Here is a 27,815-nt window from a genome sequence, read left to right as displayed (position 1 = left end):
TCCCCCGACGTGCTATGTGTAAAATAACTAATACAATTCAGGGAAGGGGAAATAAAGGGAGGGGGGAGAGAGAGAGAGGCAGAGGGGGTGAGACAGAGAGCGAGAGGGAGAGAGAAGGGGGGAGGAATAGAGGGATAGGGGGGAGAGAGAGAGGCAGACGGCGAGAGAGAGGAGGAGAGGGAGAGGGGTTGATGCTGGATCCCGCTGAATAAGTGGCAAAACGGGGACAACATTGAATGGGGTGAGAGCCGCCCGTGGAATAACAAACGGAGAGCACTGTAAATCAGAAAGGTCTAGTCAAGGCAATCTCTGAAACATTCGCCGCGGGTAGGACTTGGGTCCTTGGACTTCCTCGGTCCTGATCTCTTAAGAAAAATAAAACCTTCAAAACCCACCTGCTAGAGGTTTGAGGCGCCTGTGTGTGTGTGTGTGTGTGTGTGTGTGTGTAAGTGTGTGTGGGCGTGTGTGTGTGTGTGTGTGTGTGTGGAACGCGCCCAGTTTGAATCGAGCATGTAACCCTGGTATTAGGCTGGAAACAAAGCTTTGACTTCGGGGCTAAATGAATCAGGAGATGGAGAGCAGTTTAACTATGACCCCTTTCACGAGTCGCTGCTCGTATTACAGGTCAAATGGCCTTTTTTTCCCTGTGAAGTAAGTAACAAAGTGTATGAAGATAAGACTGTTTTGAGGAGGAATGTGTTGAAACGGACCTGTTCTGTGCGACGGGCTGCAGCAAAGATTTATTACTTGTTGGCCTTTTGCATCCTATTTTGCCCAATCATCCACCTCTCCCATACGCCGAAGGACCCCTGGTCTTGAGGTGATTGTTGTTGCTTCTGAATGAATCCTGCAGAGTGCCCGAGAGCTGGAATCTGAAGACTTGATTCACAACTGTTCGCCCTTCTGACACCAACCGCAAATGTGCATTTTAAGTTAATATATCTTCCGTGTGAATCTGACTGTTCATTAACTCGCTCGCACGTACACACACGGGTTCATACACTCCCAAACATGCAGTCTTCCAACACCCGCTTCCCTCCTCTCTCTGCCTCGCTCTCTCACACACACACTGTCAAACATAAAAACTCTCTCTTGCAAACCCTCTCTCTCTCACACACACACACACACACGTACACACACGCACACACACACACACGCTTGCTTTCCACGCCCTATATACACACTTTCTCATATATATACAGTCTAACACTCAAGCACATTGACACAAACCCCAACTACTCTGCAAACAGAACACCATACAAACCGGCCACGCGTTCTTGGTAATAATACACACAAAGGCGCACTCCTACATAGATAGGGTCATAGAATCATACAGCACGGAAACAGGCCCTTCGGCCCAACTTGCCCATGCCGACCACGCTGCCCCATCTACACTAGTCACACCTGCCCGCGTTTGGCCCATATCCTTTCCTACCCATGTACCTGTCCAAATGTATTTTATACATACATTTCTAGATACACACACCAAATGCATCCACGTATTGTAACACACACGCACAGCCACGCACAGAGGTACATCTGATACTGAAACACTCGCATATTGTTACAGGATAGGCAGACCCTCCAAATCCAATCGCGCTCTTTCCCCTTCTCTCACACACACACACACACGCGTATGTAAACCCCGCCAGAGTCCCTCTCTCTCTTGCACACGTACACCCGTCACAAAAATGCACACTTTTTCACCTGTCACAAAAATGCACACTTTTTCACCTGTCACAAAAATGCACACTTTTTCACTGACACCAAACAAACCCAGTCAGAGATAGACGCACAATGCTGGAGTAACTCAGCGGGACAGGCGGCATCTCCGGAGAGAAGGAATGGGTGACGTTTCGGGCCGAGACCCTTCTTCAGACCCGAAACGTCGCCCCTTCCTTTTCTCCGGAGATGCCGCCTGTCCCGCTGAGTTACTCCAGCATGTTGTGTCTATCTTCGGCATAAACCAGCATCTGCAGTTCCTTCCTGAACAAAACCAGACAAATGTCCGGCCAACATTTTCGCAAGCGCATAGTTCTCTCGACTTGTTCATCATCTTCCAGCCGTGCGCCAGAGAGCTCACACCTATGAAACCTCACTCCGAGACGTTGGCTGTGAGCTCTGATCAATTAAATTAGTTGGCCGCATGGATCCCAATGAACCCGGGCAGAAAAAAGAAAAAGAAAACCGAGATAAACCCCCGCTGAAAAAAAATGGGAATCGCAAGATACATTTCGCAGGTATTAAGGAGAACCTTCAAAGGGCTGCGAGCTAAGAATTCCCCCTCAACACTCCGTGCAAAGCCGCCCTCAGTCCTGCATTATTTTAACCGATCGTTCTTTCCAAGCGGTTTACCTTTGGTGGTGATCCCAATGTCTCGGATTGTTGTTTGAATCAATTTGCCGACTATGGCTAGATTACAGGAAACTATCCGTGCTTTCCCGACGACCGGGTGAAATGCAGTTACAAACAAGATATGGCTCTACGCTCTCTTCTCAATGCAACATCATTACATTCACCTACCTTCAGTCCCTCCTCGCCTGTTACCTATAATCCACCTTTACGTTAAAGAAGTCTCATTCCCTCGCTGCATTCTGGAAAGGAAGAAAATGGGACATTTCTTCCGCCTCAATATCAGTACCAAAGTGCAAAGCGTTTGCAAACAGCGGCTCACCCCAAACGCTGCCTGTTTGTTTCACTCCTGCCTCTCCCTCTCTCTCTCTCTCTTACTCTCTCTCTCTCATCCTCTCCTCCAACGCTTCTGCACACAAACAGAAGAGGAACGATAACACATTCACATCCCCTGGTCAGTATACCTCCCCAACCAGTTATCCCCCAGCAGTCAGTCCCTCACTGAGGTTTCAGCTGCGCGTACAAGGGGTGTGAAATGCAGACACCTCTCGGAGCTATTACCTATCTCAGTCCATCTCTGGTGTGTTTGCTTTCTCGCTGTAGTTCCCCTCCGCTCTCTCTTGGGAAAGCCGATTGGACAGATCGATTCACCTCCAGGAAATCTGTATCCATGTAGATCTGGATTATTTTTTTTGTATTGTCTGTTTGTTTGTTTTGTGGTAGGACAGCTGGCGCGGAATATCACGTCGTCCTCTTCCTCTCGCCCATCAATTTCCAATTGTCCCGTCACTGCGAAGTGCAGGTCTTCTGTCAACTGTGATACAGTGGCGACTGCCGTGTGTGTGTGTGTGTGTGTGTGTGTGTGTGTGTGTGTAGGTTGGTCAGTAAACGTACTGTGGCAAATCTCTCTGCCGTCACACCTCTCCGTTTCTTATCCACCGCGGATCAATTAATTAGGCGACACCTTTCTGATCCACCGGGGCCCTGGAGTGTGTCACTCTCGTTCCCCCAGCCCTCTTCACACACCCCGCCTCAATTCTCCCACGGATGTCAGGCGCGGAGGGGGGGTTCGTAATTCAGTCTCACGGTCCCGCGGGAACTCACTCTCGAGTCAACCAGTGAAACTAAAAACCCTGTCCTAATAAAACTAGCACATTACTTCGCCCAGAAGTCCATTCACCAGCACGTAGAACTGAGTGTGATCAATTCTGATATCGCTCCATATTTTAAATCAGATTTCTTTTTTCCAAAACGAGAGTCACTTTCTGATTATTTTTTTTGTTGGTCTATATTGGTTAGAAATAACAATATTGTCAGATTCTCCAAATGTGTAAAAATTGTGCTTCCGACGGTGAATTTGTGAAATACTATCTCAAGGCAATGATAAATGTTATTTTGCCATTGTGGCAGTTTTGTTGTAGTCCCGCATTGTTAACAGTGCGGCCAGGTATCGATGGGTCCAGGTGAGCAATAGGTTTCACTGCGAGCTGGGTCATTGTTGAGATAAAACAAGGTCTCTGTCGCCCTCAAGAGGCCCAGTGTGGCTTTGCAGTCGCTGACTGAAATCGCTGCGTCACAGAAAGTGCTGATCACTTAGTTTGCATTCTTCCTACAGGAAGACTTGCTTACAAACCCAGCGGTGTGAGTATTGATTTATCTAATTTCAACTAACTCTATCTCTCCCTCTCCCACCCTTCCAGTCCTACGAGCTGTCCTGCTTAGTTTCACTGTTTGTACCCATAGCCAACAACGTGGGCTCCACCTTTCCTTCATCATCTTTGATTTGTTCTTTCATACCTTTCATTTATTTGTTCTTTGTTCCTTTTTATACCTCTAGTTTCCCTCTCCCCTGACTCTCAGTCCGAAGAAGGGTCTCGACCCGAAATGCCACCTATTCCTTTTCTCCAGAGATGCTGAGTTACTCCAGCATTTTGTGTCTATCCTCGGTGTAAACCAGCATCTGCATCTGCAGTTCCTTCCTACACTGATTTCTAACCGTCTAACGCACACCTATTAAAATGTAGTAGAATCAATTGGAGCAACAACACCTCATATTTAGCTTGGGCAGCTTAAAACCCAACGGTATGAACACTGATTTTTCTAATTTCAAGGAACCCCTGCATTCCCTCTCATCCACCCCTCTGCCACCCAAGTTGTCCTACTAGTTCCGCTGTTCGCATCCTTGTATCTCTTCGTTATCACCTCTTCCCCAGTCAACAATGGGCCAATATGGGGTCTACCCTTCCTTCTGTTGCTGGCCCCGATTTGTTCTGGCCTTTTCCTAACTCAAAATCCATCCCCTCTACTTTCAGTCGGAAGAAGGGTTCTAACCCGAAATATCACCCATCCTTTTTATCCAGAGATGTTGCCTGACCTGCTGAGTTACTCCAACTCTTTATGTCTATCTTTGGTACAAACCAGTATCTGCAGTTCCTTTCTACACAGAATATATTGTGCCTTGGGACTGTAAGGCACTGGTTAGACCACATTTGGAGTATTTTGAGCAGTTTTGGGCCCCATATCTGAGGAGGGATGTGCTAGCGTTGGAGAGGGTCCAGGGAAGGTTTACCTGAATGATCCCAGGGCACTGGGCCTGTATTAGCTGGAGTTTAGAAGGTTGGGGGGGGGGGCTTGTTGAAACTTACCAAATAGTGAAAGGTCTAGATAAAATGGATGTGGAGAGGATGTTTCCACTAGTGGGAGAGTCTCGGACCAGAAGGCACAGCCTCAGAATAAAAGGAGGTGAGGAGGAATTTATTTTGTCAGAGGGAGGTGACTCTGTGGAATTCATTGCCAGACGGCTGTGGAGGCCGTCATTGGGTATTTTTAAAGCAGAGATTGGCAGGTTCTTCATAAGTAAGGTTGTCAAAGGTTATGGGGAGAAGGCAGGAGAAAGTGATTGAGAGGGAAAGATAGATCAGCCATGATTGAATGCCAGAGTAGATGCAATGGGCCGAATGGCCTAACTCTGCTCCTATAACTTATGAACTTATGAAAAGATAACAGGCTATTCTACTGCAGACCAATGTGTTATGCAAGTGTTCCTGGATACCAGTTTCCAGATCACAAAGCTGCTCTCTGTAATGCAGAGTCTTTATAAAGGCCTGATTCCATGGTAATCAATGCACATACATTGTTTTTGAAAATGTATTTTGTGTTTGTGGGTCAGTTCTACACTGGCATCTTGCAGGGTGTGCAGAATGTATTTCCAGGAATAAGAAGCTAATGGAATTAATGCTAAGAGTGGTTGTTACAGCATTATAAATGTGCTACTGGCAAAACTACTGTGCTGGGAACCTGATGCAAATGCTTACCCGCCTCCCCATAGATTTAGACTTTCGTAGACACAGCCTGGAAACGGGCCCTTCGGCCCACAAAGTCCATGCCGGCTAGCACTCAAACGATCAGTCTGTACTTGCTGGAGTTTAGAAGGGTAAGGGGGGACCTAATTGAAACTTACCGACTAGTGAAAGGCCTGGATAGAATGTGTGTGGAGAGGATGTTTCTACTCGTGGGGGAGTCGAAGACCAGAGGCCACAGCCTCAGAATAAAAGCACGCTCCGAAGACATACAGGTTTGTAGGTTAATTGGATCTGGTAATATTGTAAAATTGTCCCTAGTGTGTAGAATAGTGCTAGAGCATGGGAATCGCTGCTCGACTTGGACTCGGTGGACCGAAGGGCCTGTTTCTGCCTTGTATCTCTAAACTAAACTGTAAATTAAACCAAGTCTGATAGTAGTGGGGAAGAAGCTGTTCTTCCATCTGGTCATCTGGCTATCAAGCTCTTGGACCTGCTCCTAGAGGGGAAATGGAAGGACCAGGGTGGTAGGCTTGTCTGACGACACTTCCAGCCATCTTGATGCAACGCACCATGAAGATATGAAGTGATAATATGAAGTGACCAGTCTGTGATGGACAGGGCTGTGTTCACCACTCTTTGCAGGTTCAGGTGGAGGTCATGGGTCTTGACCCAAAATGTCAAATGTCCATTTCCCTTCGTAGATGCTGCCCGAGTTCCTCCAGCAGTTTGCTAATTGCTCAATAAAACAATCATATTTGCAGATAGCACAATGAAATCTTGTATTTTCCTTTTGTTGATGAGTAAATCCATTATTTTTTTCATTGGAGTGCCATGGCCTCCTTCAGAAGCCAGGCTTAGTATTGCTAGCTTGACCCAGTGTTATTAATGAATGAGGATAATTTTAACTTTCCACCATTGTGTAAAATGGACATGAATTACATCTCCCATGAATTTTATTTCAATTGAGGTCAATGCACAGCCATGAATCTTGCCACTTTTATCTGACGCGGCTTTTTGATATTTTTGATAACTAACAGCAAGCTTGGTTACTTGATGCTTGTAGACGAGACCTCGATCAATCTTCTTGATTTAGAACTAGCATGTTTCAGTATTTTGTGAAATAATATTAGCTGATTATTAACAAAACTGTATTTTCGAGAGAGCTGGAAGACAGGCAGTGCAAGAGGAAGAGGGAGTGGGTTATAGAGTCTTTGAGTGTCAAGAGAGGAAGATTGTCTGTAAATATGAATGTTTTATCATCGATAGAGACGGCACCAGGAACTTTTTTGTCAGGTACAAAGTATTTCCCAATTCCATTTTCAGGGCTTTGGTCCTTTCAGACCCAAGTAATTTCCCTTAAACACTTGCAGAAGGTCTACTTCTCATGTGTGCAGACCATTCCTATACATAGCGTTTCTGTGGTCCTGATCTCTCATCTGTCTCATTGGAGACCTTCAAAGTATCTCTAATCAGACTTTACTGGACTTTATCTTAACTAAGGTGGCACAGCGGAGCACAGTGGTGCAACGGTAGAGTTGCTGCTTTACAGCCCCAGAGACCTAGGTTCGATCCTGACTACTGGTACTGTCTGTACGGAGTTTGTCCGTTCTCCCTGTGACCACATGGGTTTTTTCCAGGTGCTCAGGTTTCCTCCCACATTCTGATGATGTACAGATTTGTAAGTTAATTGGTTTTGGTAAATACTAAAATTGTCCTTAGTGTAGGCATGATCGTTGGTCGGCGCGGACTCGGTGGGCCAAAGGGCCTGTTTCCACGCTGTATCTCTAAAGTCAAAGTCTAAAACCTAAACATTACACCCTTTATCTTGTATCTGTGCACTGTGGACGGCTTGATTGTAATCATGTATAGTAGTGTATTCACTGCCTGGATAGCACGTGACAAAAAGCTTTTCACTACCCCTCGATACACTTGACAATCATAAACTAAACTATACCCATTCAAGCACAACTTTAGAACACTTGTTATCTCTGAAAGTGGAAATATTTGCATCATGCATTGATGGGCACTGAGTACTAATTAATAGTTCTTATGCTGGAAACATCTTTGTTTGCTTTCCTTATAGTTCATTTATTTACTATAAAATAATAAACTGAACATGCAAAACTTAATAATTCAGGGTTCTCCGTCTGTTTTCCTTAAAACACTTAAACATTAAAATCATGTCGGCACGTGGCGCAGCGGTAGAGTTGCTGCCTTACAGCGAATGCAGCGCCGGAGACTCAGGTTCGATCCTGACTACGGGCGCCGTCTGTACGGAGTTTGTACGTTCTCCCCGTGACCTGCGTGGGTTTTCTCCGAGATCTTCGGTTTCCTCCCACACTCCAAAGACGTACAGGTACGTAGCAAATGTTGTATGACTTTAATTTGCTTTTCATAAATTCTAGTAGCAAAATTAGGCCATTGGTTGGGCAAATGTAAAAAAAAAAAAATTTGTCCCTAGTGTGTGTAGGATAGTATTAATGTGCGGGGATCGCTGGGCGGCGCGGACCCGGTGGGCCGAAGGGCCTGTTTCCGCAGTGTATCTCTAAATCTAAAAAAAATCTAAAATCTAAAATTTCATATTATTTTTATTTCATATTTCAGATACAGCGCGGAAACAGGCCTTTTCGGCCCACCAAGTCCGCACCGCCCAGTGATCCCCGCACACTAACACTATCCTACACACACTAGGGACAATTTTTTACATATACCCAGTCAATTAACCTACATACCTGTACGTCTTTGGAGTGTGGGAGGAAACCGAAGATCTCGGAGAAAACCCACGCAGGTCACGGGGAGAACGTACAAACTCAGTACAGACGGCGCCCGTAGTCAGGATCGAACCTGAGTCTCCGGCGCTGCATTCGCCATGTCGCCATCTAGTCCCCAAATTAAATATGGATAGGATGAAGACGAGAATTTCTTCTGGAGAAGACAAAATTTAGTTTAGTTTGGAGATACAGCGCGGAAACAGGCCCTTTGGCCCAACGAGTCTGCGCCGACCAGCGATCCCCGTGACGCCAGCACCCACCAGTGGGAGGAAACTGGTGCACCTGGTTAAAACTCACGCAGTCACGGGGAGAAGGTACAAACTCTGTAAAGACTGCATCCGTAGTCAGGATCTAACCCGGGTCGATGACGCTGTAAGGCAGCAACTCTACCGCTGTGCCATGTCTGTGATATGCAAACATAGACAAAGCAAAAATATAATTGGACTGACTGACAGAAGGCAAGCAGCTAGATTTATATCAATTGCATTAATCAATGAGCTTCTGTAGCGGGATAATATTAATAACTCCTGCTGCAGAACATCAGAGAAAAAGACTGCTTGCGTTCTTGCTGCATTGGTAAAAGAACAACTTGCACGTCCATTCCTTTCGCTCAACCTAGACAAAATCATTCAGTGCAATTTGTCGGCAGCACAATGGTGCAGCGGTAGAACCCCTGCTGCCCAGGCTCAATCCTAACTATAGGTACTGTCTGTACGGTGTTTGTACGTTCTCCCTGTGACCACGTGGATCTTTGCCAGGTGCTCCGGTTTCCACCCACATTCCAAAGCCAAAACAGGTTTGTAAGTTAATTGGCTTCAGTAAAATCTAAAATTTGGGAAATTGTCCTAAGTGTGTAGGATAGTGTTAGTGTATAGAGTGATCGTAGGGTCAGCGTGGACTCTGGGCCGAAGGGCCGAAGGTTCTGTTTCCGAACTGTATCATTCGAAGAAGGGTCTCGACCCGAAACGTCACCTATTCCTTTTCTCCAGAGATGCTGCCTGACCCGCTGAGGCACTCCAGCTTTTTGTGTCTATCACTGGAGAACATGGATAGGTAACGTTTTGGGTTGGGACCTTTCATCAGACTGATCTGTCTGAAGAAGGGTCCAAGCCCAAAATGTCAACTATCCATGTTCTCCATGCTGGGTTTTTTAGTTTTATAGGTACAGTGTGGAAAGAGGCCCTTTGACCCACCAACTCCACGCCGACCTATGATCACCTGTACACTAGTCCTATCCGGCACACTGGGGACAATTTACAGAAGCCAATTAACCTACAAACCTGCACGCCTTTGGAATGTGGGAGGAAACTCGAGCACCTGGAGAAAACCCATGCAGTCACCGGGAGATTGTGTAACCTATACAGAAGGCACCCACAGTCAGGTGTAAGCCGGAGTCTTGGGCGCTGTGAGGCAGCAATTATACCGCTGCACCACTGTGCTGTCCCTGTGACTCCTTACTCCTGCATTTCATGACTTTCTTTGGTAAACCAGCACCTGCAGTTCCTTGTTCCTTGTTTCCACATAAGACAGCTGAACTTATGCATCTTTCCTTCTAATCACATCACTTTCCTGTTCAATATTTGCTACTCACAGGCTTCCAAATGCTGCCAGTGGATGACAATGTTCACCATCTCCCTACATGTTTACCGAGGGCTTGAACGTGTTTGGAGATGGGGCACGTCACCGTCCACAGCGATCTTAGGATGCTCATCAGAGGAGCAAACCCCTTGCTCTGTCTCCGAAAGCTCAAGTACTGCCATTAGATTGATGCATTAGTTGTTATGTTCACATTCCTGCAGAGTTGTCTAATGGAAGCTTTAACAGTGTTCGTAGTATTATCATGAGGCATTCCTGCTAGCTTCATTTATTATGTATCCAAGATCAATGAAGTCACACGGTCTTGCAAATGGATTACGCTCAGGCAAAGAAGCTCACTTGCACTTAATGTACCGACAGTGCACAGAAAGGACAGACACCACTAAGTCAGCTAATGTAATACTCTCTTACATAAAAGAGGGGCGCAGACAGAAGCTAATAATCTCAGCATGAGGGCAGACATAAGGGCAGAGAATACAGAATTTTTAAAACGCAGAGAAAATTGGTGAGATGTGGAAGGTTAGGTCGCATTGCAAATACAAGAATCTCACTGAGACATGCAGATTACTTTGAACACAAAGGAATGAAGAAGGAACATTTACATTTATGAGCTCACCTTATTCTGATTCTCTGAAACATCTCAAAGGTATTCACATACTTTGAAGAGCAGGAAATATTTCTCTTTGCACATCCACCATTCATGTTGTAGAGAAATTGTATTATACTCTCATGCATGTTGGCAATATAATATAATGTCAATGTCAGATAATCTGTTTTTGTGGCTTGTTTTTTAAGTGTATGCTAGGACACCAGGTGAACCAGTTTATGTTAATGAGGAAATTTAAATAAAAACTAAGGTGGCACAGTGGCGCAGCGGTAGAGTTGTTGTCTTACAGCGCCAGAGACCCGGGTTCGATCCTGCCTACGGGTGCTGTCTGTACGGAGTTTGTACGTTCGCCCTCTGATCAAGTGTTTTTTCTCCAGGTGCTCTGGTTTCCTCCCACATGCCAAAGATGTCCAGGTTTGTAAATTAATTGGCTTCTGTAAATTGTCCCTAGTGTGTTGGATGAGTGTGCGGGTGATTGATGGTCAGAGGGCCGAAGGGTCTGTATCCACACTGTATCTCTAAAATTAAAACTAGACCTAATTGAAAATAATAAGTTCCCTGCAGAATATACAACCAATATCAACCTACATGAATGTAGCGCCTTTATTAAGGTGAAACCTCTCAAGGACGTCAAATGACAATCAGAATTTGAGTCTCTTCCTCAGGGTGTGTTGAAAACCACATTCAGAAAAGTAGTTTTAAATACTGTTTTAAGGGAAGAGAAATGTACAGAGGTAGAAAGATTTAGGAAACAAGCAACTAAAAATATGGTCACCAGTTGCAATTAAAATCAGGGATGTGCTGAAGAAAAGAACTGGAGAACTACAGAGATTTTCCAGGATTGTACAGCTTGAGGGAGTTCCAAAGGTAGGGAGGAATCTGACAATGTAATGATTTGAAAACAAGCATGAGAATTTTAATGCTCTCAATTAAAACATATTGGCACAGTGGCACAGCAGTAGAGTTGCCTTACAACAGCAGAGACTAGGGTTCGATCCTGACTATGGGTGCTGTCTGTAAAGCCCCTGACCCACTTAAGCGATTTTTTTAGGTGACTACAGGCGACTAGGCTGTCACCACACGGTCGCCAAGGTGTCGCCTGTATGGTCGTGAGTCGTCTCCAGAGTCCTAGCGTTTTTCTGGTCGCCACTGGATTTTGAAATGTTTAAAAAATGTTGGCGACTGTTGGTTTGACGCCAATGATCGTAGCTTGACGTATCCTGACATAGGTGCTGTCATAGGTTGTCGCCAGGTGACGTAGGTTGTCGCCGGTGCTGACTTCAGATGAATTCTATTGGCAACAACCTACGTCAACCGGCGACAGATACCGGCGTCAAAACCGGAGGCGAAAATGACGTGAATTGTCTTCAGTTGTCGCCGACAGGGTCGTAGATTGTCTTCAGTTGACATAGGTTGACTTCAGTTGTCGTAGGTTGTCGCCTGCGTGGTCGTCGGTTGATCATAGGCGCGATCGTAGGTGAACGTCCTAAGTCGCGACGATTGGGTCGCCGGTTGTCGGTAGCTTGCCGTAGCTTGACGTCGACGAGGTGGTAGGTTGTTGTAGCTTGTCGTTGGGGGGAGTCCAGTCTCCGGTTTTTCTGCAATCTGCTACGACTTTGACAGTCGCCGGCAGTCACCTAAAAAATCGCTTAAGTGGGACAGGCCCTTAAAGAGTTTGTACATTCTCCCCGTGACCCGCTGCTCCGGTTTCCTCCCACATTGCAAACATGTGCAGGTTTGTAGGTTAATTGGCTTCTGTAAATTGTCCCTCATGTAAAGGATAGAGCTAGTGTATGGGGTGATCGAAGGTCAGTGCGGACTCAGTGGGCCGAAGGGCCTCTTTCCACACTGAAGGTGTGAAACTGAAAATTTAAAAAGGCCCATGAAGTTAATCGTGTGCTATCTCATAACTGATATCCTGGGATACAATAACAAAGGGACATAGGTTAACAGAAGTAAGTTCAATTAATCTTTATTGTCACGTATGCACTGCACAGTGAAATTCTTTGTGCACAGGTCACACATGCATAAGTCACCATATTTTGGCACCATTTACACAAAGAGGAAGTCCAAAGTCCGGTCCACATGCTGGATGTACTGGAGCGGCTCCCGTAAACCCCAGGCTGCTGCAGGGCCTCCTCCGTCACCCTCGACCGGCTCGGCCCGTGAACCGACACTCCTCGCCCGACCACCCGTGTCCCTGCGGCGCCTCCTGCAGCCGACCTTGGAGGTGCTGGTGGCAATACCCCAGTCCCTCTCCTACTGGCCCACTCCTTGCGTCCGTCGTCGCCAGCGGCTCCCTCCTCCTCGGCCCTCCGGTGTTCGGGGTCGAACTCGTGCCTGCAAAGTGCTGGAGTAACTCAGCGGGTCACAGCAACAACTTTGGTCACATGGATTGGAGATGATTCGGGTCAAGTCACCTCTTCAGACTTCTCCTCAATCTGGAAGTTTCATGGCCACCATTGCATTTTATTGGTGATTTAGTTGATTACTTGAATTTAAATCTGCTAGTTTATTGATCGGATTCATGTTCTAGACTCTGGGTTCTTATTGCAGCAACTTAACATCCGACTGACATTTCCCAACTAAACTCAAGTGCAGCTCATCTCATTTACTGTCTTGAATGAGTGAGATATACATGATCTCACTGAGCTCCCATGATGTTGCTCCGTGATGTGAATCTAATCGCTAACTCGTGATACCTACAGGGCAATTCCCTCGTGAGAAGATGAAGCGCTATATGACTGGCAGTGGGATTCGGTCAAAGTCTGTTGGGGAATGTGAACGATGCTGTAATCCTTTGATACGAAGGATGATTCAGCCATCTCTTCTGCTGGCGTAGTTGGCTGGCATTCCACACCCTCCCTCACCACTCCTGTCTTTGTACATGAGATGCAGGATTGTAAGATATTAAGAGAAAAGCCAGCCTCATCCCACTTATGGGGGATGCTAACTTAGAGATTATTGTTACAGAACTCATACACAGACTACTGATTCAGAGACATAAAAATTCAAATCCTGACTTTAGACATACAGAACAGAAACAGGTCCTTCAGCCCACCGACTCCGTGCCAACCAGCAATCACCCCTTACACTAACATACACCCTAGGGACAATTTACAGAAGCCAATTAACCTACAAACTTGGAATGTGGGAGGAAACCGGAGCACCTGAAGAAAACCCATGTGGATACTTACAGCATACAGCGTGGAAACAGGCCCATCAGCCCAACCTATCAACACCGACTATCATGTCCCATCTACACTAGTCCCTGCCTGTATTTGGCCCATATCCCTCTAAACCTGTCTTATCCATGTTTTTAAATGGTTCGATAGTTCGATAGTACCTGCCTCAACTACCTCCTCCAGCAGCTTGTTCCATTCACCCACCACCCTTTGTGTGAAAAGGTTACCCCTCAGGTTCTTATTAAATCTTTCTCCCCTCACAATAAACCTATGTCCTCTGGTTCTTGATTGCCCTATTCAGGACAAGAGACTGTGCGTTTTCCCGATCTATTCCTCTCATGATTTTGTACACTTCTATAAGATCACCCCTCATCCTCCTGGCCTACTCATCCTCTCCCGATAGCTCAGGCCCTGGAGTCCTGGCAACATCCTCGTAAATCTTCTCTGCACCCTTTCCAGCCTGGCAACATCTTTCCTATAACATGGTGCCCAATACTCTAAATGTGGCCTCACCTACGTCTTATATAACTTAACCGTTTCCGTTTCCGTTTAAGGACTGCCTCAAAGTGTCCCTCAAAGACTTGGACATCAACCTCAGCACTTGGGAGTCTCTTGCTCTGGACCGTCCAACCTGGCGTAGCAAGCTCACCACAGGAGCCCGTGCAGCAGAGAACAGACGCACTGCAGAGGCCCAGAGGAAACGCACCGCGCGCAAGGCCCGGGCTACCTCCACTTCCACTGCAGCACCCATCCACTTGTGTCCAACGTGTGGGCGTGCCTTCCGAGCCCGGATTGGCCTCACCAGTCACTTCCGGACCCACAGTCACCAATCCTCCAACTGAAAGTGAAGTCATGGTCATCTTCGAACCCGAAGGACGAACAACAACAACAACATATAACTGCGCTATGAACTCCCAACTTCAATGCACAATACTCTGGCTGATGAAGTGTCTTTGGAAATATCACACGGTAAATGTTACACCATAGTAAAGTCAACCATTCAACCAGAATTGTACTGGCGTAACCAGGATGCCACTCATTCTAACTTGGACTGTGCAGAGTACTTTGTAGAGATTGTGTGCAGCACTGTGGCAAAATTAAAATGATTGCTGAAGCAATTTAATTGCTTCTTGTTTATGTAATTGGTACAGGCACTTCACTGGCGATCATATTGTGCGGCAGGGCTCGGGTAGAATTTACACACTTCTCAAAATAACAATATCGGAGGTCTAAGGCAGACAAGCACTCTTAGAAATCGTTAGTCACGCATCACATAGCCCTGAATAGCATGTAGTAATTTCTAGTTTGATATATTGCACAATAAAAATAAATATTGAGGTTTATGGATGGTTTGCACACATAAAAATATATTAAACTCTACATCATTCTAAATTTACTAACCCTTGCCAGTCAAACGTGCTATCTCCTTCACTGAGTCGCCAACACAGAGTCATAGTCACAGTGTACAGTGTGGAAACAGGCCCTTCGGCCCAACTTTTCCACACCGACCAACATGCCCCATCTACTCTAGTCCCCACCTGCCTGCATTTGGCCCATATCCCTCTAAACCTATCCTATCCATGTACCTGCCTAAATGTTTCTTAAATGTTGCGATAGTTCCTGCCTCAACTACCTCCTCCGGCAGCTCGTTCCTTGCCATTGCCAACGTGAGGCCATGTGCAAAATGGAGGAACAGCATCTCTTATTTCGCTTGAGTAGCTTACAGCCCACCATTATGAACGTGGAATTTAATTTTAAGTAACTGCATCTTACACCCCGTCCCCTGCCCCCTCGCTCCCAGCCCCCTCCCTCATAGTCGTTTTACCAATTCCACAGTTCTCCACATTATTTCTCTTGAGATCACAGCTTCACCAGCTAACAATAGACCTACCAGGTTCCGCCCTGACTCCTGACTGAGGTCATTTGTGGCTGGCCCCGATTAGTCCATGTCTTTTCTTGCCTCCAGCTCTTCACTGCCCCTCCCCCTCCCCCTCTTCCCCCCCACCCCCCAACCTCTACTTTCAGTCTGAAGAATGGTTCTGACCCAAAACGTCACCGATCCTTTTTCTCCAGAGATGCTGCCTGACCGGCTGAGTGACTCCAGCACTTTGTGTCTATCTTTAACCTAGTTGATATGATGGGTAGGGATACTCTGAAAATAAGGTAGCAATATGTAATAAAATAAAAGAAAGAAAGATCAGGACTGAGCAACACAAAGTGTCTCACGAGAGGGGACTCTGCAATCTTTTTTATCTTGCGTTGTGTTCCTTTGTCATTTTGTGTTCATAACTTTGATTACAAAAGAAAGCTTTCTGCAAAATGTTCCAATCATTCGGGCCTCAATAAATTCAATTCTCTCAGCGTTCATTCTATATAACGAAAGGCTTGTGAGCTATCATTCATTTTGTAATGGCATTTAAAAAATGAACCATATAGAAATTGGTCATATTATAATGTTCATAATTCATATTCCCATGCTTGGAAACCATCCGATAGCTTAATGCATGGCATTACCAACACTCGGTAAAATTGCTGTGCCTAACTTTATGAGCAAAAGCTGCTGGCTGAAGGTTTTAGCCCAACGGGAAATAAGCTCAAACGTTATAGGAGCAGAATGAGGCCATTTGGCCCATCAAGCCCAGGGTGGAAGACGTTGTTCGAAAGACATATCTCAAATTTGATTGAAGATTATGAGCCGACAAGAAAACAAGAACATTAGAACATAAGGAAATAGGAGCAGGAATACCTTGACAATGGGACACTGTGGATCACCTCTTGTTTCTTTCCAATTGTGCAGGGAAGAGAGGGATATAGATCATTTACAGCCAGATGAGATTAGTTTTACTTGGCATCATGTAATGCAAAGGGTCTGCAGATGCTGGCTCCTTTTCATTAAAGATAAGACACAAAATCTGGAGTAACAGCTGATCAGGCAAAATCTCTGGAGTGGATAGTTGACGTTTCAGGACCCTTCTTCAGACTGATTGTTGTGGGGGGGGGGGGAGGGGGGGAACTGGACCTAAGAAAAATCGGGGGCTCGGGCAAGAAGGTTCCCTGATACACTGATTGTTGGCTAGAGACAGGTGTGAGCCCAAGAGAGGTACATCACTGCAAACTGCGGAAATGATTAACAAACATTTAGTGAACGAAGGGGGAAGATGGGGGAAGGGGGGAAGGAGGTGTTTGCGGAAGTCATCTACAATTGGAGAATTTAACATTCATACTGAGGGATTATAAGCTACAATATATATGAATATATGAGGTGCAGTTCCCCCAATTTATGTATGGCTTCATTCCAGCAATGGAGGAGTTCCAGGACAGATAGATGGTATGGGAATGGGAAGGGAAGTTAAACTGGTTTGCAACCGGGAGATCCAGTAGGCCTTTGCGGATCAACTGTTCAATGAAACAGCCACTGAGACAATGCTTCAGTCTCGCTGATGTCCAGGAAGCCACATCAGGAACACCAGATACAGTAGATGACGTTAGAGGAGGGGCATGTGAACCACTGGCTCATCAGGAAGGACTGTCGAGGTCCCTGGATGGAGTCGAGGGAGGAGGTAAAAGGACAGGTGTTACATCACCTGCGGTTGCAGGGGAAAGTACCTGGGGAGGGGGTGGTTTGGGTGGGAATGGATGAGTGAACCAGGGGGTTAGGGTTAGGCTCTGTGGAAGGTGGAAATGGGAAGATGTGATTAGTGAGGGATCACTCACCTATTCATTTTCTCCAAAGAAAACATGCCTGACCTGTTGAGATAATCCGGCATTACATCATGTTTGGCACAAACATTATGGGCTGAAGGGCTTCATGCGCTGTTTGTTACATATTCATTGTAATGTCTCCTTTTTATTGCGGAGTCCTGTTTTTAGGTATTTTAAGTGATCTAGTGGGAGGGAGGAACTGAAGAGAATCCACATTAGTCAGGAAATGGTGTTAGGTAAACTGTTGGGACTGAAGGCAGATAAATCCCCAGGGCCTGATGATCTGCATCCCAGAGTACTCAAGGAGGTGGCCCAAGAAAACGTGGATGCATTGGTGATCATTTTTCTCTCGACTCTGGATCAGTTCCTGTGGACTGGAGGGTAGCCATTGTAACTCCACGTTTTAAGAAAGGAGGGAGAGAGAAAACGGGGAATTATAGACCAATTAGCCTTACATCGGTAGTGGGGAAGATGCTTGAGTCGATTGTTAAAGATGTTATAGCAGCGCATTTGGAAAGCAGTGACAGGATCAGTCAAAGTCAGCATGGATTTATGAAGGGGAAGTCATGCTTGACTAATCTTCTGGAATTTTTTGAGGATGTAACGAATAGAATAGATAAGGGAGAGCCAGTGGGTGCGGTGTATCTGAACTTTCAAAAAACCTTTGACAAGGTCCTGCACAAGAGATTAGTGTGCAAAATTAGAGACATGGTATTGGGAGTAGGGTATTGACATGGATAGAGAACTGGTTGGCAGACAGGAAGCAAAGAGTAGGAATTAATGGGTCCTTTTCAGAATGACAGGCAGTGACTAGTGGGGTGCTGCAAGGCTCGGTGCTGGGACCCGTTATTTACAATATATATTAACGATATAGACGAGGGAATTAAGCTGTGATGAAGATGCTATGAGGCTGCAGGGCGACTTGGATAGGTTGGGTGAGTGGGCAGATACATGGCAGTTGCAGTATAATGTGGATAAATGTAAGGTTATCCACTTTGGTGGCAAGAACAAGAAGGCAGATTATTATCTGAATTGTGTCAGATTAGGAAAAGGGGAAGTACAACGAGACCTGGGTGTGCTTGCACATCAGTCACTGAAAGTAAGCATACAAGTACAGCAGGCAGTGAAGATAGCTAATGGCATGTTGGCCTTCATTGTGAGAAGATTTGAGTTAAGGAACAAGAAGGTCCTACTGCAGTTGTACAGGGCCCTGGTGAGACCGCACCTGGAGTATTGTGTGCAGATTTGGTCTCCTAATTTGAGGAAGGACATTATTGCTATTGAGGGAATGCAGCGTAGGTTCACCAGGTTAATTCCCGGGAGGGCGGGAGTGACATATGGTGAAAGTATGGGTCGATGGGGCTTGTAGTCACTGGAATTTGGAAGGACGAGAGGGGATCTTGTAGAAACATATAAAATTCTTAAAGGAATGGACAGGCTAGATGCAGGGAAAATGTTTCCGATGTTGGGGGAGTCCAGAACCAGGGGTCACAGTTTAAGAATAAGGTGTAGGCCATTTGGGACTGAGATGAGGAAAAACCTCTTCACCCAGAGAGTTGCGAATCTGTGGAATTCTCTGTCACTGGATGTTTTCAAGAGAGAGTTAGATTTAGCTCTTAGGGCTAAAGGAATCAAGGGATATGGGGAAAAAGCAGGAACGGGGGACTGATTTTAGATGATCAGCCATGATCACATTGAATGGCGGTGCTGGCTCGAGGGGCCAAATGATCTACTCCTCCACCTATTTTTCTATGTTTCTATGTTTCTAAGTGTAAGCTTATGTATGATTTATGTATGATTTATGGATTTAAAAAAAAAAATGTGTTGGTCTGAGTCTATGTGCCTGTGATGCTGTTGCAGGAAAGTTCTTCATTTCTCCTGTATCTCACCGTACTGGTATATATGTGGGGAAAGACTCAGCAGGTCAGGCAGCCTCTGATGTCAGGTCTTCAAACTAAAATTTGTGTCTCTTTCCACAGATACTTCCTGACCTGCTGACTATTGTCCACTTGTAACTTAATATTCAAAGAGTCTTTATCTGTAAATTCACCCTTTCTCGATTTACACGACATTGGCACAATTATTCCATGAGTAATCTGGATATTAACAACATATGACATTTAACGAATAGATAATGCGATGCACACATATTGAATTATTTACTTGTTCTCAGACATTTTTTCACCTTCACCTGTTGGTGCCAAAATGGCACCTCTTGCATGTAGACCATGTGGGCTCTGCTGTACACTCTGTGCTAACCAGGGGATTGTGCTTATGTATGGTGATAGTCTTACTGAGCTATATGCAACAACAAAAAATCACTGTACCTTGGTACACATGATAATAAAGAAACCATTGACCATTGTTTGAGCTCCAATCTGCTCTCTCCTAAACTGTCAAATTAATTCTCACTGGCCCATCAAATGAAACCCAGGCATAAATAAGAAAGAATGTTTCATACCTTTTATCTAGTTTATCCATGCACATAGTTCTTTTCTGCAATAATCCCATCCATTGGAGTCTTCTTTGGAGCTTTCTGTTAATTTCTTTGAAGGAACAAAGAGCGAATCTTCTAACTTGCCATTAATTTGCAGAGAGCTCACCAATGGAGTATGTCTTTGAATGCATCAGTGATAAAGACTAGCTTCATTGCTTTATCATCCTCATATCCTTTTCTTCTTTCATAATGGAGGAACACTGAAAATTGAATGATTAAAATTATTCCAGCCTCTCTTTTATCAATATTATGATCCGAAAAGCCGTCACTTGTTATCCTTTCTTGAGAATTTCTTTAATATTCATTAAATCTTTATGATAGCCATTTCTAACATTTCCTCTATTTAGCAATCCAGAACTGTTCCCTTTGTGCAAATTAAATTTTACATCAGCACAAAAATTAAACGAACAAAAATATTTCTGATTCGGTACTAGACCTGAAGGAGTGTACCGTAGCATGAAAATAGTAGCTGAGGTTGTTGTAATCTGCATGTAATAAGACATATTTAAAACATGATTACAGCTGCTTTTTGTACTATAATTGCCTTTAATTCCTTACTCATTTTAGTCTTGTGCATTTTTAAGTCTGAAGTCAAGAGGGACTTATTAATATTTTCCTATAGATACCATTTTCAAATCAACAAAGGTTCAAACACTTTCTCTTTTGATTTACTCAGTTGAAGAAGAATTAATGATTACTTTTGTCTTCAATTATAATTACCTTATCTCCCCTTTCTGAGAGAATAAATATTAAACTAAATGGTAATTTCACACATGTAAGCTCTTCTCATCCTCCAACCTTGGTTAGAATTAGAGAATCACTGAAAATTACAGCCCAGAAGAAGGCCAATTTGCCCAGTATATCCATGCTGGCCAAAAATGTTTTTTAGTTCATCTCAGCTCCTTGCCCATAGTCCTGTAGTTGTACCCATAGGTATCAGAAGGTATCCTGAGGGCAGTGCAATAGTAGGGTTACAGCGATAGAGTTTCTGCCTTACAGTGCCAAAGGCCCAGGTTCGATCCTGACGATGGGTGCAGTCTGTACGGAATTTGTACGTTCTCCCCGTGACCACGTGGGTTTTCTCTGGGTGCTCCGGTTTACATTCACGCACCAAAAATGTACAGGTTTGTAGGCTAATTGTCTTGGTAGAGTTGTAAGTTGTCCCTGGTGTGTATAGGATAGTGTTAGTGTACGGGGATCGCTGGTTGGCGCAGACTAAACTCTAGACTGGTTGCATCAGGTTTAGGTTTATAATTGTCACGTGCACAAAGTTACAGTGAAAACCTTTGGTTTGCATGTTATCCTAATTAGATCAGATATTACTATACATAAATACAATAAAGTCAAACTCGTACAATAGGTAGAGCAAAGGGGAAGATACAGAGTGCAGAATATAGTTCTCAGCATTGTAGCGCATCAGTTCAATAGACAAAGTTCAATGTTCATAATGGGGTTGAGGTTATTTGCACAGTACCCTATCTTATGGAAGGACTATTCTGAAGCCTGATAACAGAGGGGAAGAATCTGTTCCTGAGTCTGGTGGTGCGTATTTTCAAGCTTCTGTACCTTTTGCCCGACGGGAGCTGGGAGAAGATAGAATGGTCGGAGTGGGACAAGTCTTTGATTATGTTGAAGATTGACACAAAAAGCTGGAGTAACTCAGCGGGACAGGCAGCATCTCTGGAGAGAAGGAACGGGTGACGTTTCGGGTCGAGACACTTCTTATGTTGGCTGGTGTTAGCAGCATAAATTGTCGGCTTACATATCCATCAAAACAACCAATAAATAGAAAGGTGTAAGAAGGAACTGCAAATGCTTGTTTAAACCGAAGATGTACACAAAAGGCAGGAGTAACTCAGCGGGTCAGGCAGCATCTCTGGAGAGAAGGAATGGGTGATGTTTCGGGTCGAGACCCTCCTTCAGACTGGTTAGGGATAAGGGAAACGAGAGATATAGACAGTGATGCGGAGAGATAAAGAACAATGAAAGATATGCAAAAAAGTAACAATGAAAAAGGAAACAGGCCATGCTACCTGAAGTGAGAGAAATCAATATTCATACCACTGGGCTGTAAGCTGCCCAAACGAAATAGGAGACTGGAGCACCCTGAAAAAACCCACAGTCACTGGGAGAACGTACAAACTTCATACAGATAGCACCTATAGTCAGGATGAAACCCGGTCTCTGGAGCAACTCTGTAAGGCAGCAACTCTGTAAGGCAGCAACTCTACCGTGCACCATTGTGCCGCCCACAGTGCACCATTGTGCTGATCATCTTGGTCGGCATGGACATGTTGGGCCGAAGGGTCTGATTCCGTGCTGTATGACTCTGTGACTCAAATTGTGCATGCAATGTTAAAACATGATAAAAATAGGTGGTAGCACTGTTAACGCTGTGTCTGATCTGTCTCTTGAATAAAGGATTAATTAATTACAGTAAAAGAAAAATTGAAGAGGACTTTTGAGAATCTTGATCAATGATTGGGACAATTGACCTGTCAAGTCTGGGGAATTTTTAATCCTCCCTATGATTCAAGATTCAAGATAGCTTTATTGTCATCCAAATTGGACGAAATTCAGTCACCCACAGTCCAACAACAAAAGCATCAAAATAGGCATTAAAATTACACAACCCCCAAAACACACAAAAGAAACATCCATCAAGAAAACATCCATCACAGTGAGTCTCCTCCAGTCCTCTCCTCACTGTGATGGAAGGCCACAATGTCTTTCCCTTCTCCTGCTGTCCTCTCTCGCGGTCAGGTTGTTGTGGTTGCAGGCCGCGCCGGACGGTCTGCAGCGGGCCGAGCCTAAGGCGAGTCGCAGCCGCTCCCGCAGCCTCCGAAGACGGCCGACTCCGCCGATGATAAGTCCGATCCGGGGCGGGCAAACACGCTGCTGCTGCCGCTGTTGCTGCATGTCGGGGCGGTCGTGGCTCCTGACATTGAAGCCCCCGCCCAGCAGAGAAATATCCCGCGGCCTATCTTAGGCCGCGCCGGACGGTGAAATGTCCGCGACCCAAGCCCCGCGATCCGGGGCGGGCGAACACGCTGCCGCTGCCGGAGCTCCTGATGTCGGCATCCACGCGGCCCGAGCCTAAGGCGAGTCGCAGCTGCTCCCGCAGCCTCCGAAGACGGCCGGCTCCGCTGATGGTAAGTCCGATCCGCGGGCTCTGCGAACCGGAGCCCTGGAGGCCGACAGCTCCAGGAGTTGGGCCAATGGTAGGCCGCCGCAGGAACGGAGACACGGCCCAGAAAACAAAGGTCGGGTCTCCGTTCGGAAGGGACACCTATTTACAATTTTACAGTTCCCCCCCTCCCCCCCACATACACACATAGTACACAAACACAAAAATACGACATCACAACTACAATTAAGACAAAAAAACAACAAAAACACAAAGACAAATGGACCGCAGGTAAGCCGCAACTGCTATGGCAGCGCCGCCATTTTGGATAGTGCATGAAAGCTCTGTGACTGCATTAAATTGTGGTTCAGAATTTAATCCTGGTAACATCCAATTGTTGGTAGTCATCACGGATATCTGACCTGCATACAAAGGATATATTCTGCCACACAGAACTTGTAATGAGAAATATTCTTTTTTTTAGATCGGATTTTTGGATCTCATTCATAATTGAAAGGCTGTTGGGATATTCGTTTCTATGAGCAGCACGTGTGAAAGAAGCCGTCACATCATGCAAGCTTCATTAACCAAGTCTGATCAGATTTTGAACAATGTAAATCAGCTGCTGCATATTGTCATATCAGATAACAACTAGGGAAGGTAATCTCATAAGGTGCCTAGGTGCCAGTACATTCAGGGTAGGGGATTTTCATCTGGTAAATTGGAGAATATTTTTATAATGGACTGGATGTATTAAGGAACTCTACATTTGTAAAACTTTCTGACTTCAATATGGTGGCAAAACAAGGCTGATTCTTATTACTCTAGTTACTTTAGAGATACAGTGCCGAAACAGGCCCGACTAGCGATCACCACGCACACTAGCAACGTCCTACACACTAAGGACAATTTACAATTTTACCAAAGCCAATTAACCTTCAAACCTGTACATCTTTGGAGTATGGGACGAAACCAGAGCACCCGGAGAAAACCCACCCGGTCACAGTACGAACAAACTCCGTACTGACAACACCCGTAGTAAGGATCGAACCCTGTTCTCTGGCGCTGTAAGGCAGTAACTCTACCGCTGAACCTCCATGCTGCCCGAGGGAGGCTGAATCAGTTAGTCAGCGTCTCCTAGGGAAGGTAACCTCACAATGTGCCTAGGTCCCAGTACATTCAGGCTGTGGAATTTTCAGCTGGTAAATTGGAGAATATTTTAATGGTGGACAGGATGTATCAAGGAACTCTACATTTGTCACAACTATCAGACTTGAATCTTGAAATATGGCGCCAAAACATGCCGACTCTTGTATACTGTCTCAGTGCACTATCCCTATAAACTTGTTAAGATTGTGCTTATGTACAGTAATACTTTACTGAACTGTAGGCAAAAAAGGAATTTCACTGTATCCCAATATATGTGACAATAAAGTACCACTGAACCTTTGAGCAGAAACTGAAAAGACAGTGAATAAAGGGGACCCTGACTAACTGATTCAGCCTCAGGTAGTATAACTGTACCGTGTCGGAAAGAACTGCAGATGCTGGTTTAAATCGAAGGTAGACACAAAATGCTGGAGTAACTCAGCAGGACAGGCAGCATCCCTGGAGAGAAGGAATGGGTGACGTTTCGGGTCGAGACAATTCTACAGTATAACTGTTCTCTCTGGTATAATGTATAATCTTATTCCAGTCATTCAGGTACAGAGGGTGTTTTGTTCATCAAGACCATGGTGGATCCTAGTTGTATATAAACACAAGTTTAATATATCCCATGGTATGACGCTCATAACTCACCTTATAAGCTAGTCTATAACACACGTTGCTTTAAGTTACTGTAACATGTATTGCAAAAGCATTATCAGATTTCAAATGAACTAATAAGTCAAATTCTATTTGCATTATATACCGTGTAATGAACCACTTGTTATGAGTCACACATCCCACCTTTAAATCGGTAACTGGTCAATAAATATTATGTAGAAACAAGGAACTACACATGCAGGTTTAGAAACAAGGAACTGTAGATGTTGTTTGTTCCGCTTGGGTAGCTTGCAACAGAATAAACAATAAATTATCCTAGTTTAGGTAACTAACCAAGCCATCGGTTTGTTCATTTTTAATTCAGTAATGGTGCAGAGGAATTTACAGTTGAAGGGACATTAAAAAAAAGCACAGTGGCGCAGCGGTAGAGTTGCTGCCTTACATCGCAGAGTCCCAGGTTCGATCCTGACTCTGGGTGCTATCTGTACGGAGTTTGTACTTCCTTCCTGTGACCGCCTGGGTTTTCCCCGGATGCCCCAGTTTCCATCCACACGCGTAAGACGTACAGGTTTGTAGGTTAATTGGTTTTCGGAAAAGATTGTAACTTGTCTCTAGTGTGTCGGATAGTGCTAGTGTATGGGGTGATTGCTGGTCGGCGTGGACTCGGTGGGCCAAAGGGCCTATTTCTGCGCTGTACCTCGAAACTAAACTATACAGAGGAAATTACAGCTGAAGGAACATTTAAAAAAAAGGAAAAGCGATGTTGAAATAAAAACAGACGTCCAGTTTGCATTGGCTTGTTTCCTTTCCACTGGCACTCAAGTCAGGACACCAACTGTGAAGGCACCTGGACAACTTGTCCTACGGAACTTACCAAAATATACATTACTGCCAGTCACATGCTATTACTGTGGAGTGAACATTCACTGCATGGGAAGATCACTGTCTGGGAAGAAGCACTGAGCCTGAAAACGTGATGGAACTGAATCCACACGCAAAGTTGAAATGCCAATATCAGAGGACATCTGGATTAATGACTCTATATGCCGGCATTAATTCAGGTTTCGTATGCTGTCAGACTCAGTAACTCCTCCAAGTCAATTCAGCTCCCTTTGTCATCAGTAGTCAGCATCCAAATAAATAATTCTAAAATAAAATCAATTGAAAGGCAGAGGAAAAAAAAGTAGATTGAACTTGCTGGTAACTTTTACTTTGGTTTGTTTTGGAACAAAGTATGGTCAAATGAAAGACGATTTTAAGGATGTAGAAATTACTCTTCCACGAAAGAAAGAACGGGTTCATTCCAATTGGAACAATTCAGTTCCATTTCAAGTTTAGGATTTGGACTTTAGAGATACAGCATAGAAACAGGCCCTTTGGCCCACTGAGTCTGCACTGACCAACGATTACCTTGTACACCAGCGCTATTCTACGCACTAGAGACAATCATTTTTTTAATCTAAGCCAATTTAACGTGCAAAACTGTATGTCTTTGGAAATCGGGAGGAAACCGGAGCGCCCAGAGAAAACCCACATGGTCACAGGGAGAATGTTCAAACTCCGTACCAAAGATACTAGAGGAACAATATGAACCACTCGTTGAAATCGCCCATACTGAAGTGCAGTACGCAAAGGAGCGTATCGTCCGCCATTTTAGTAGGCAAAACCCGCCATTCGCTATGCCTCTGTTAGTGTAATCAGCGTTTTAGGGGAACAGTATGTGTGATGATACCATTAAAATGCAGAATATATCTCATCTATCAATTCACAGATTTTTGTTCTTTTTAAATGTTTCTGCAAGTTTCTGCCTACTAAAATGGCGCCATGACATACTACGGTTTTTAGGGTCGAGTGGTCTATCTTGTTCCTCTAGTATCTTTGAACCGTACAGACATCAGGATCAAATTGGAGTCTCTGGCGCTGTAAGGCAGCAACTCTACTGCAGCGCCACCCTAAAGGGTTCCTGAAGGGAATATTTTTCAGGGTTATCCGCAAGTCAAACATAGAGGGCAGCAGAATGGATTAATGCACTTTAGCATTTGAACGTGACATGAAATTTGGATCAGGTTGTTCACCCTAGGACAAGTCAGATCAGATGTGGTGAGATACTGCATGGTTGCTTCCATTCATTGAGTCATTATGGAGGAGACAGTATTAATTCTTACTGAGTGGTGATCAGGAAATGAAAACATAGAACAGTGGAAACAGTAGAAACATGATTCCAAGATAAATGAATCTCATCCACCTGCACATGGTTCCTCCATTCCCTGCATATCCATGCGCCTGTCTAAAAGTCTCTTAAACACTACTATCATATCTGCATCCACCAACAACCCTGGCAGCACTTCCAGGCACCCTCGGTGTAAAATACTTGCCCCGCACATCCCTTTTAAAGTTTGCCCTCTCACCTTAAATCGATGCACTATACTCTTTGACATTTCCACCCTTGGAAAAAGGTTGGGACAACCTGATAGAATTTATTCCAAGAAGACAAAAGGGACTGCAGATGCTGGAATCTAGAACAAAATAAACTGTTCTTCTAGGGTTGTCTTGTTCTTCAAATTTGTGTAGCCATGGAGAAGGCCGAGGACAGACAGGTTAGTCCGATAGTGGGATTGTGCATCCCCCAGAATTTTCCCACACAGACTCCTCTGTTCACCAAGTTTTCTTTGTAACAAAGGACTGCAGATACACCAAATGACACAAAGTGCTTGAACAACTCAGCAGGTCAGGCAGCATTTTTGGAGAACATGCATAGGTAACATTTTGGGTCAAGTCCCATTTTCCCTCTTTACTCGCCTTTTCCCATCCCTTTTCCCACCTGATTTAAATTTTCCACGATCTCCTTCTTATCTGGTTCCACCTATCAGGTGCTACTGAAATCTCGAACAAAAAAAAAGAACATTAGG

General features: G+C 44.8%; 1 protein-coding gene across 6 annotated transcripts in view; it reads right to left on the bottom strand.

The window, feature by feature from the left end:
- LOC144603672 (chemokine-like protein TAFA-2) overlaps nt 1-3,582 on the bottom strand; it is a 203,911-nt gene extending 200,329 nt beyond the window's left edge. The window contains exons 1-2 of one of the 6 annotated variants that reach the window (XM_078417275.1): nt 2,675-2,829; nt 2,524-2,594 (exon numbers count right to left, since the gene is read on the bottom strand). The gene's annotated coding sequence lies outside the window, so the exon portion shown is untranslated. The other 5 variants (XM_078417279.1, XM_078417271.1, XM_078417273.1 and 2 more) reach the window with 5 other exon arrangements.
- Nucleotides 3,583-27,815: the final 24,233 nt, after the last annotated feature.

The sequence above is a fragment of the Rhinoraja longicauda genome, chromosome 20 (assembly GCF_053455715.1).
Source record: "Rhinoraja longicauda isolate Sanriku21f chromosome 20, sRhiLon1.1, whole genome shotgun sequence".
Classification (NCBI taxonomy): domain Eukaryota; kingdom Metazoa; phylum Chordata; class Chondrichthyes; order Rajiformes; family Arhynchobatidae; genus Rhinoraja; species Rhinoraja longicauda.
Note: the sequence above shows the minus strand (reverse complement) of the source record. Positions and strands in the feature narration are given on the sequence as shown.